Source organism: Narcine bancroftii, chromosome 6, assembly GCF_036971445.1.
Source record: "Narcine bancroftii isolate sNarBan1 chromosome 6, sNarBan1.hap1, whole genome shotgun sequence".
Classification (NCBI taxonomy): Eukaryota; Metazoa; Chordata; class Chondrichthyes; order Torpediniformes; family Narcinidae; genus Narcine; species Narcine bancroftii.
Window position 1 is genome coordinate 153072741 of NC_091474.1, and position 12663 is coordinate 153085403.

Sequence of the window (12663 nt, forward strand, 5' to 3'; positions counted from 1 at the left end):
CATACATCTCAATCCCTTGTTTTTTTTTAATATTTGGTATAGACCTCCCTCTTGTCCCGAACTAATTTCTTAATTTCACCAGAAAGCCACATCTCCCTCGAACTTTTAGTCTTCCCCTTTAGCCTGACTGGAACATAAAGATTCTGTACTCTCAAAATCGCACCCCTAAATGCCCCCCAAATTTCCTCTACATTCTTTCCGACAAAAGGATCAGCCCACACAACTCTGCAAATCCCTTCTCATTTCTCCCAATCTGGCATCCCCTCCCCCCCCTCCCCCCCCACCCAACTCGAAGACCTTCAACCTCGGACCCAACTTATCCCTTTCCATCATTAAGCTAAAACTAATCGACCCATGATCACTGGATCCGAGGTTCTCTCCAACGCTTAACTCCGTCACCTGCCCCATTGCATTCCCAAACAATACATCTAACACCGCTCCCCCTCTAGTTGGCGTCTCAAACTATTGCTGCAAAAAGTAATCCTGAACACAATGCATAAATACTAAGCCATCCTGCCCTTTTACTGACTGCGTTTCCCAATCTATGCTTGGAAAATTGAAATGTCGAAATACCACCCTATTTCTACTGCACATCTCACCTATTTCCTTCCACATTTTGCTCTTCTAGTTCCCTATCCCCATTTGGAGGCCTATAATATACCTCCATAATAGTAACCTCACCCTTCTTATTTTTCAGCTCTACCCACACTGCCTCACTCAACGAGCCCTCCAGTCTATCTTGTCTCAGCACTGCTGTAATATCCTTCCTGACAAGTAATGCCACACCTCCCCCTCTTAATCCACCAACTCTGTCACATCTAAAGCAGCAAAATCCTGGAACATTCAACTGCCAGTCACAATCTTCCTTCAACCATGTCTCACTAATGGCCACATCATAATGCCACATGTCAATCCACTACTAAGCTCCTCACATTAAAATAAATACATCTCTGAGATCCCCTACATCCTACCTTCTGCATATCCTCTCTCTTCCATTCTCACAATTTTCACTGCTTCCTGCTTTTCCTCCCTCAAATTATTTAAACTGGTCTCTTTCCTTAGCCTACAAACCCTCACCCTGCTGTCCTGCCCAACTTGAAACCCTGTCCCCAACCATACTAGTTTAACCCTCCCCCCGCCCCCCCTCCCCACCGACAGCCCTAGCAAATGCCTCCACCAGAAGACTGGTCCCTCTGGAATTAAGATGCAACCCATCATTATGGTATAGGTCCCATCTTCCCCAAAAAAGGTCCCATTGGTCCAAGAACTTGAAACCTTGCCTCTTACTCCACCCCTTTAGCCACGCATTTAACCTCCACCTAATTTTATTTCTGCCCTCACTGTCCAATGGCACAGGAAGCAATCCAGAGATTACCCCTTTAGAGGTTCTCCTTTTAAGCTCCCTACCCAACTCCCTATACTCATTCTGCAGGACCACTTCCTCCTTCCTTCCAACATCATTGGTACCAACATATACCACAACCTCAGGCTCCTTACCCTCCCCTTAGGAAGTTCTGAATGCGCATAGTCACATCCTGGACCATGGCACCAGGGAGGTAAACCACCATCCGGTTTTCATTATTGCGTCCACAAAAACCTCTGTCCGTCTTCCTAACCATTGAATCCCCTATAACTATCACCCTTTTCCTTTTATCCCTACCTTTCTGGGTCACAGAGGTTGACACCACACCTCTGCCCACCATAGTCTGACTATCCCCCTCCTCAGTACTCAAGGTGGAGTACCTATTTCTGAAGATTACAGACTCAGGTGCTTGCACATGAACCTGACCACTCCCTTTCCTCCTCCTAATGGTAACCCACTGCCTCTCCTCCCGTGGCCCCTGTGCGACCACCTGCCTGTAGTTCTTGTCTACAATAGCCTCATTCTCCCTAACCAGAGTGAGGTCATCGAGCTGCAGCTCAAGTTCCCTGACTCGGTCCTATAGGCGCTGCAGCTCAGTCCACTTTATGCACACGTGGATGTCCGTGAGACATGAAGACTCCATGACTTCCCATATGTGACAATGAGAGCAGAAAACTGCCCTCACACTCATCCTTCCTCCTTCTCCTCACACCTTACAAAGATAAAAAAAACATTAAATTAGCTGTGAATGTCTTACCTTTAGCCAAGAATGCTCGTCCTCAGCCTTTGCTCGAACCAAAGCCTCTCGAACCAAAGCCTCTCGAACCAAAGCCTCTCGAACCAAAGCCTCTCGAACCAAAGCCTCTCGAACCAAAGCCTCTCGAACCAAAGCCTCTCGAACCAAAGCCTCTCGAACCAAAGCCTCTCGAACCAAAGCCTCTCGAACCAAAGCCTCTCGAACCAAAGCCTCTCGAACCAAAGCCTCTCGAACCAAAGCCTCTCGAACCAAAGCCTCTCGAACCAAAGCCTCTCGAACCAAAGCCTCTCGAACCAAAGCCTCTCGAACCAAAGCCTCTCGAACCAAAGCCTCTCGAACCAAAGCCTCTCGAACCAAAGCCTCTCGAACCAAAGCCTCTCGAACCAAAGCCTCTCGAACCAAAGCCTCTCGAACCAAAGCCTCTCGAACCAAAGCCTCTCGAACCAAAGCCTCTCGAACCAAAGCCTCTCGAACCAAAGCCTCTCGAACCAAAGCCTCTCGAACCAAAGCCTCTCGAACCAAAGCCTCTCGAACCAAAGCCTCTCGAACCAAAGCCTCTCGAACCAAAGCCTCTCGAACCAAAGCCTCTCGAACCAAAGCCTCTCGAACCAAAGCCTCTCGAACCAAAGCCTCTCGAACCAAAGCCTCTCGAACCAAAGCCTCTCGAACCAAAGCCTCTCGAACCAAAGCCTCTCGAACCAAAGCCTCTCGAACCAAAGCCTCTCGAACCAAAGCCTCTCGAACCAAAGCCTCAAAGACCCACTCATTCACTGGGCCACTCCTCGTTGGCTGCTCCCCTATACTTACCCTTCTTTTATTGGTCCCTTGACCAATTAACCCCCTCACTCTCTCCAAGCTCTTCCTCCTCCAGATAGTCGCTTGAACTCCAGTCACTGCCTCCTCTGACTCACAGCCCGAACCAAGTAGGCCCAAGCCCCGGTATGCCCTGAAATTTAATGGCTTACCTGCCCGTCACTCTCTCCAAGCTCCTCCTCCTCCAGATAGTTGCCTGAACTCCAGTCGCCGCCTCCTCCGACTCACAGCCCAAACCAAGTATTGAAAGAGTGCATCAGTATTGGAGAAGAAAGGGGACAGGCTACATCTGAATCATGATGGGACTTGGATCCTGGTGAATCTCATAACTAGGACTGTGGATAGGGTTTTAAACCAAATAGTTGGATGATGGATAAAGTAAAAGAGAAGAGTTAAGTAAAAGCAAAAGTTAAAAAGGAAAAGTAACAGTAGAGTGCATAAAGGTCAAGTGTAAAAGAGGCAAAGATTACCAGATTTTAAGGGCTATTACCAGAGTATAAGAAACTTATCTGAATGCCTGTGGCATTAGAAACAAGGTCAGTGAACTTGTGGCACAAATCAGTAAAAAGGGGTATGATTTAGTGGCCATTACAATAATGTGGTTGCAGGGTGAAGAGTATTGGTAATTAAATATCCAAGGAGATTAGGTAATATGGAAGGTTAGCCAGAAAGGTAAGCAGGTGGGACAACACTCTTAGTTAAGGATAAGATTATGGCAATAATGAGAGATGATGCAACATCTAAGGACAAATATGTCAAATCCATCTGGGTAATAAATGGAAAGATCACTAGTGGGGGTTGTCTATAGGCCACCCAATAATAACATCACAGTGGCACAGGCAATAAACCAACAGATAATGGAGGCATGCAAAGGTCAAACAGCAGTTATCATGGGGAATTGTAACACATTGACTGGGTAAATTAGGTTGTTTAAGGCAACCTTGAAGAGGATTTCCTAGAATGCATGTGTGATGCCTTTCCTGAACAGCATGTTACTGAACCTACAAGGGAACATTCGATCTTGGATCTGGTCCTGTTCAGTGTGTTTAGGGTTGGAAAGAGCAATCACAGTATGATTGAGTTTCTCATAAAAATGAGGGTACAATAGATCCATCTAAAATTAGGGTATTATGTATAAACAAGGGAAACTATAAGGGGATGAGTGAGGAGTTGGCCAGGATAGACTTGGAACACAGGCCTTATGGAGGAACAGTTGAGGAACAGTGGAAGACTTTCAAAGAGGTTTTTTTTAATAAAAATGGTGTTCCACAAAAGTAAAATACCAGTTAAAAGCAAGGAGTGTAATTATTTGGTTATATGTACAAGCTGGCCCTCCCTCCTGATGACATCCTCTCCTAGACTCCTCCCATGTGACCCAGGCCATAAAGGTCGAGTCCCCTCTTCCTCTCCTCATTTTCCCTAACCTTGACCCGGGCCCGCAGTCTCTTGTATAATAAAGCCTATCGTTCCCCTTAGTCTTTGTCTCTGTAATTATTGGTGCAACTGGTAGCGCCCAACAATTTATTACACAAGATTTTGAAGGTCTCGGGTAATGGAGAAATTGCTGCATCCCGATCGGCTAGAGGTTGACCCCCAAGTCCCAGGTGCTTCTTCTCTTCAAACAGTGGGTGAACTGCTTTAATAATTTCCTCAACGACGACGCTGAAGTGGTCGATTCCGACGAGAAGGAGCTGAAAGTCCTACAGGCACAAGTTGGCCAGAGGGCTTTCTTGGCCATCCAAGGCAGTATGACCTACATCTAGGCGATGGCTGAGCTGTGGACGCTGTACAAGCCAAAGGTGAACGAAGTCAACTCCTGTTACCTGCTGGTGTCCCGAAAACAACAGCTTGGTGAGTCCACTGAAGAGTACGTCCGATCCTTGGTCGCACTGGGAAAAGACTGTTTGGGGAATCTCACGGCCACAATAACGTTGAACCAGTGCGTGGAAAATCTGGTCCAAGATGCCTGCGTGTCAGAATGGAGGTCGGACTATATCCGACAACGTCTCCTCGAGGAGGATCGACTCCTGCTAAAAAAGGCGATCCGCCTGATCAAAACTCTAGACTCGGCCCAACACCACACAGAGTCAATTGCAGGCAGAAGCGGGCCTACCATGTACGTCCCGCCATGAGGGCCGCTGTCCTGGGATTCAGCGTCGGGGGTTACCGACCCGGCCACCACTGTGGTGACACCATCGTCAAGATGCAACTTCTGTGGGCAGGCTAGGCACTCGAGACTCCTCTGCCCCGTGAAAGGGCCATTACCAGAAGGTCTGTAGGTCCAGACCCCTGTCCAGGAGCAGCGTGTGTGCCCAAGGAACTTACAGTACCTTAGCGCATGTGCAGTAAGGGGGGGTGCCTTCTCTAATATTGACATGGCCTACCACAACGATGACGTCACTTCCGCCCATGACTCCATTTCCCTCTTTTCCGACGAGGGCAGCGAGGTAGCCATCTTGGGCGGCCACTGGTGATGATGACTACTAAGAGATGTCTGTCCTGGCATCGGTAATCCTGAACCAAGCCAGCCCTCATCCCATCTTGAACGCCATGATGCAGATCGAGGTGAATAGGCACAAGACTAACTGCCATTTTGATAGCGGCGGTACCGAAAGTTTTGTCCATCCCGACATGGTCTGCAGACTCTCTCTTCCTGTCAGGCCAACGACCAGTGCCAATGGCAGCGAAGGACAAACAGACTTGTATCTAGGGGTACTGTGTAACATCTTTAATGGTGTTGGGGGGGGGGTGGGAAGAGAAAAAGTTACAATTATTTTGTATTGTTGATCATCCCCCAGCTCTGCACGCCGATCCTCCTGGGCCTCAACTTTCAGAGTCAATTTAGGAGTGACGAAGGTGTTTGGGTGGGCCCCCAACCGCTGCTGACTATTCACAACCCCCCAGCTCTCGGACCCTCCTCCGAACCAAGCACCCAGTCTCCGGCACCGTCCTATAGTCTCACCACCGTCCTATAGTCTCACGGGTGGCCCCTCTGTCATTATTCGTGAACCTCACCCCGGACTGTAAACCGATCTCCACCAAGAGTGGGCGCTATAGCACAGAGGATATGCAGTTCATCCGGGCTGAGGTTAAGCGACTTCTGGCGGAGGGGATCATCACCCCTAACTCCAGCCCCTAGAAGGCTCAGGTCCTCGTGGTCAGAGGGGCGGACAAGCCCCGGATGGTGATCGACTATAGTCAAACCATCAACCACTTCACCCAGTTGGACGCATACCCACTACCCTGGATAGCCGACTTGGTCAATAAGGTCGCACAATATAAAGTTTTTTGACCAGTGGCCTTAAGTCGGCTTACCATCGACTTACCTTCCGCCCGAGCGATTGAATTTGCACAGGATTCGAGGCCGATGGCAAACATTTCCACTTCCCGCGGGTGCCTTTTGGTGTGACTAACGGTGTCTCTGCTTTTCAGAGGGATGGTGGAGGTGCACAAGCTGACGGCAACGTTCCCATATCTCAACAATGTCACCATCTGCAGCCACAACCAGCAGGACCACGATACTAACCTCGCCAAGTTCTTACGTACGACCAAGTCCCTCAACTTGACGTACAATAAGGACAAGTGTGTTTAATACTTGAAAGGCCTGGCCCTTCTTGGATGCGTCGTGGCACATGGTGTCATTGTCCTGGACCCTGACCACATGCGACCCCCTCATGGAGCTCCCAGTCCCAAACTCCCTAAAGGCACTGAATAGGTTCCTGGGGCTGTTTTCCTATTATGCACAATGGGTGCCCAATTACGCCGCTAAAGCCCACCCCCTGCTTAAGTCCACAACTTTCCCATTATCGACAGAAGCCCAGGCTGCATTTCACCAGATCCAAGGAGATATCGCAAAGGCCACGATACATGCCATGGATGAATCTGTCCCCTTCCAGGTGGAGAGCGATGCCTCTGACTTCACACTGGCAGGAAGGTAGCGTTTTTCTTCAGCACTCTTCACGGTCCTGAAGTACAGAACTCCTCTGTTGAGAAGGAAGCACAAACAATCGTTGAGCCAGTGCACCACTGGCGGCATTACCTGGTTGGTAAAAGGTTTCCCCTGCTGACTGACCAGAGGGCAGTGGCCTTCACGTTCAATACAAAACAGCAGGGTAAAATCAAAAATGCCAAGATTCTTAGGTGGAGGATCGAGTTATCCACCTATAATTACGGTATCTTGTATCGGTTGGGTAAACTCAATGATCCCCCAGATGCCTTATCCCGAGGGACATGCACCAGCGCACATCTTGACCGTCTCTTGGCCCTGCATGACAATCTGTGCCACCCCGGAGTCACGAGGCTGTACCATTTCGTTAAGACTCAGAACCTCCCATACTCCATTGAGGACGTCCAGTCCACAACCAGACGCTGCCAAATCTGTGCCGAGTGTAAGCCACAGTTTTACTGGCCAGAAAAGGCACACCTCTAAGGCCAAACGCCCCTTCGAACGACTCAGTGTTGATTTCAAGGGCCCCCTCCCAAACTCCAATAGGAATGCCTACTTCCTGACGGTGGTGGACAAATTCTCCAGATTTCCTTTTGCTATCCCCTGCCCGGATATGACCTCGACGACGGTTATTAAGGCAGCATCTTCACCCTGTTCGGGTACCCCAACTACATTCATAGTGACCGGGGGTCCTCGTTCATGAGTGAGGTGCTGTGACAGTACTTCCTAACCAGAGGCATAGCCACCAGCAGGACCACCAGCTATAATCCCAGGGGTAATGGCCAGGTGGAAAGGGTGAATGCCACCATCTGGAAGGCAGTGCTCCTGGCCCTCAGGTCTAAGAACATGCCAGTGTCCCGCTGGCAGGACGTTTTGACCAAGGCTCACCACGCCATCCGGTCATTGCTATGCACCGCTACTAACACCACCCCGCATGAACGCCTCTTTGCTTTCCCTAGGAGATCGGCGAACAGTTCGTCCATCCCTCCCTGGTTGGCAACCCCAGGATCCATAAGATGGACCCACTGGTGGAAACAGTGCACCTCATTCATGCCAACCCCCAGTATGTGTTTGTGAGGTACCCTGATGGCCACGAGGACACTGCTGATTTGAGACCTGGCGAGGGCTGGAGACCCTGAAATGGATTTGCTAGCCACCGACCAGACCACGGATCTGATCGCGCTGCACCAGAGCACGACCCTGGAGTCCGAGTTGCCTGTCTCACTGCTGGACATCCAGGAACCTACCTCCTACCCCCAGGAGTCCCCCCGCCAGCACCCTGACCCAGACTGTTCCTGCCTCGGACTCTCCCGCAACGGCCTCCTCTCTGGAGGAGTGACGCATGGACATGCCTGCCCCTCGGCTGTCTGGCAGAAGGAGGAAGTCGCCTGTGTGACTAAACCTCTAGTCGAAGGGAGCATCCACCTTTCCGTCTGTTTTTTCCCTCTCTCCCCCCCCTTTTTCTCTAATTGTTCCCAGTGGTTTCTATCTAAAAAGAGGGGGTGAATGTAATGATATGGTTATATGTACAGGCTGGCCTGCCCTCCTGATGACATCCTCTCCTAGACTCCTCCCAAGTGACTCAGGCCATAAAGGTCGAGTCCCCTCTTCCTCTCCTCATTTTCTCTACCCTTGACCCGGGCCAGCAGTCTTTATAACACAAGAGACTATCGTTCCCCTCAGTCTTTGTCTCTGTAATTATTGGGGCAACTGGTAGCACCCAACAGACAGTAAGGGTGGGTACAGCCAGCCTTGGATAACTAAGCGAATAAAGGAAGGCATCAAATTAAAAGCTCGTGTGTACAGTCACCAAGACCAGTGGGAAACTGCAACATTGGGAAAACTTTAAAAGCAACAACTAACCACGAAGCGAGCAATAAAGGGAGGGAAGGTAAACAAAAAGGATTGCAAAAAATACAAAAACAGTAAAAAATTTTATTATATAAAACAAAAATGGTGGCTAAAGAGAAAGTTGGTCCCTTGGGGGATGAGAAGGGGGAATGATATTGGGTAATGAGGAAATGACAGGCTTTGAATGACTATTTTGTGTCAGTCTTCATGGTGGAGGACACTTCTACCATGCCAAAGACAGGTGGGAGGTGAAGTCCTAGATATAATGATTATCACTAAAGAGGTGCTACTGAGAAAACTTGAGGGTCTAAAGATAGACAAGTCCCCTGGTCCTGATGGAATGCACGCCAGGGTACTGAGAGAAATGGCAGAAGTTTTAGTAGAGCCTCTAGTGATAATTAACCAAATTTCTTGGGACTCTGGACAGGTCCCAGCAGCTTCAACGACAGTGAATGTCACGCCATTATTTGAAAAGGGATGTAAGCAAAAGGCAGAGAACTATAGGCCAGTTACCTTATATGCCATTGTATAGGATGACTCCATATAGATGATCCCAGAGAGGGGTGTTGAGTCTCAGTGAGGACAGCTTCTCCACCACCCTCTGAGCTGAAGTTGAAGAACACAGCCTGGCATATTAGGCGTTGTTCTCCAGATGGGTCAGGGTGGAGTAAAGGGACAAGGCTATAACGTCGTCAATAGAATAGTTTCTTCTATAGGCGAATTGAAATGGGTCCAGAGTTTCTGGGAGGTATGCTTTGATGCATTCCATCATCAGATGCTCAAAGCATTTCGTAATGGTGGATGTCAGACCTTGAGGCCTGTTATTGTTACCCTCTTGGGTACCAGGAGGATAGTAGTATTCTTGACTACTGCATGAATAATAGTCTGTTTCAGTGAGGTGTTGAACATGTCTGTGAATACCTCTGTTAATTGGTCTCCTCAATCCTTCAATACCTGACTAGGTATGTTGTCTGGTCCTGCTGCCTTGCAATGTTCTCTCATACCACAAAATATTATGCATACAAGTATAGAGGAAACTGGCAAACATTTTAAAAGCATAATTATAGTAATCTCAACTGTGCCAGGTGTGTCTATTAAACATTAGAGGGAATAATGCAAGGAATAACTTTAGACTCTTGTAAATACGTAAACATTGCTGGAGAAAATCAGCAGGTCCCTCACTGCCCACAGGAAGCAACGATATATAATCAACTTTTCATAACACGGCCTTTTGTTATAGATTCAATGGTTCCGGTTCCTTTTATTGTCCTGTAGTGCATTAAAAATGTAATGAGAGTATGAATTAACTTTGGTCTGCCAGAAGGCAAACAAAGTCACATTAGCATTGCCCAGTGCCCCGAACAATAGGAGAAAGAAGAAAAAAATGAGTCCCTTCAGAGATATGGAGTGACAATGGATTCGCCTATAGTGCTTCCACCGCCTCTGCAGCTACACGAACTCCAGTTCAAACCAGAGCTCCAGACCCATACCCCTAAAACATTTGGGTAGCCTTCAGCGCCCAAGGCCCTTCAGGAGTCCTGTTGCCCTCAGCACTCTCTAATTCTAGCTCCAGTACCTGGTTCTCATGATCCAATCTATAGCAGCACACAACCTCAGTCCTCTAGCACATGGCCAGCTCCCACAGCCTGTGTGGGTCCTTCAGCTGCTGACCGCATTGCTTGTCTGCTGCCATGAGCACCTTCCCTGTTGGGTCAGCTGCCATACTTCTCAATAGGAGTTCTCCCCATTTCTGGTTGCCTGCTCTATTCCACTGCTCTCCCAGAGTCTGCAACCTGTCATGATATGCTGCTCAGCACAGGCATTACCAACTTGGGCACAGATGCTGTGGTTGCAAGATTTTAAAAATACATCAGCCCATTGGAAATAGGACTGGTAGGTCCCTGCAGTGCTATGTCTCCATTCTGCTCTCCTGGATGCACACCAGCGGCAGTGCTGCTGATACAGTAGCTCTGGCAATGCCACCATTCTTTAAATACATCTTTTCCTCCAGTAATTTGGGATATTTACTATAATCACAATGTCCATAGACTTTCTTGTTTCACACTTTACGAATGGGAATTAAGTTTATAAATGATATTGAAGTTTAAAGAAAGCATCAAACATTTCAAGGGTAATTGTAACAGCTATTAATTAGCCAGCCACCTACTAATATGTAGTTTTGGAGTTCTTTAATTAGCAATAATGGTCAATCCTATTGCTGATTAACTCTGTTCAAAAACATGCACCCAATTGGAGCATTAAGCTAAAAAAATAGGCATCCATCTTAGAAATTAATGGGTAATAAATATCTCCTGAGATTGAGACAAAGGGGAGAGATGTCTCAGAAAATGCCCAACTGAATTTGAGAGAAGCATGGAAGAATTGAAAAGGCCCCAACCTGAAATATTGTCCTGTTGAAAAGGGGTCTTAGCCTGAAAGATTGAGAACAATGACAGCCACATCTCTCCATTGAAGCTACCTGACATGGTGAAGCACTCAAGCTTTACTAGAATGTAAGTTATGTCAAATCAGCATTGCACTCTGAAGTCATGCTCTTCAAACTTATGGCAAGTATTTGTTGCATGTACTGAAATTCCATCAATAATATAGTGTGAGGCAATTCATAAATGTGCTTCTAGCTTTTTATAACATTCAGAAGTAGACATAAAATACATTCACCACAAGAGGTCAGTGTCCATCAGCCCAGAAAACAATATGTAATGCTGTTCTGTCTAATATCTTAAGTGTAACAAGCCAGAAGGCCATTTGGCTTAGAGGTCCATGCTTGCTGCCAGGGGAACAATTTCATCAATCTCATTTCCTTTCCTTATTTCCTTGTGACTCTGGAACTTATTTTCTCACTCACATCCACCCATCAACATCCCTGATTCCTTTTTGTTATTTTCCTACCTTTAGGGAGATTTACAGCTGCTGATTAATCTATCACCATGTGGAGGAAACTAAAGCACTTGGAGAAAACCCACATGGTAGTAAAAAATATTTTGAATAAAAATAGTTTTCTATATTTTTAACTTATTTTATAAAGAAATATACAAATACATAATTCTTATTTGAATCATAAAGTCAAGTTGAACCCAGATTTCTGAACCTATGAGACTGAACCCAACTGTGGAGTCATTTTGCTACCTGGAGCTTATATTTATTCTCGACAAACCAATAAACAGATTTTGGAACCATATAAATAAAACATTTCAGAAATTTGAATATTTTGGCTTCTTGTTTGTAGTTTATTTTATTGCATAAAAAAAGCTTGACCAATAAATATGACTGCTGTTTTATCTTAAAAATAATTCAGGTTGATAAATCTATGTCCTATCAACATTGGGCCAAATTTTGATAGGGAATGATCCTATAGTGCTAGATCTGATTTGAGACACATTTGATTTAAAGATTTTAGCCATATTGGGTGGTAAAGAAGACGGGAGTAAACTGGTTTCAACATTGGCTTTGGGGGAGAAGCCAATAGAGCGGTAGTGGATGATTACCTCTCAGATTGGAGGCCTGTGCCTTGGGGATCTGTGCTGGGTCCATTATGGTTTGTCATCTATACAAAATGATGTGGATGATAATGAAGTAAATTGAAACGGCAAGTTTACAGATGGCACAAAGATTAGTAGTGTAGTGGGTAGCGAGAAAGGATTTCAAAGCTTGCAGAGGAATCTGGACCAGCTAGAAAAATGGGCTACAATATGGCAGATAGAATTTAATGCAAATAAGTGTGAGGTACTGCATTTTGGAAGCACAAACCAAGGTAGGACATACATAGTAAATGGTAGGGCACTGAGGAGTGCGGTAGAACAAAGTAATCTGGGAATACAGTGATATAATTCCCTAAAAGTGGCATTACAGATGATAGGGTAGTAAAGAGAGCTTTTGCCACATGTTACACCTCACCAGCAGCAATTGAGAGAA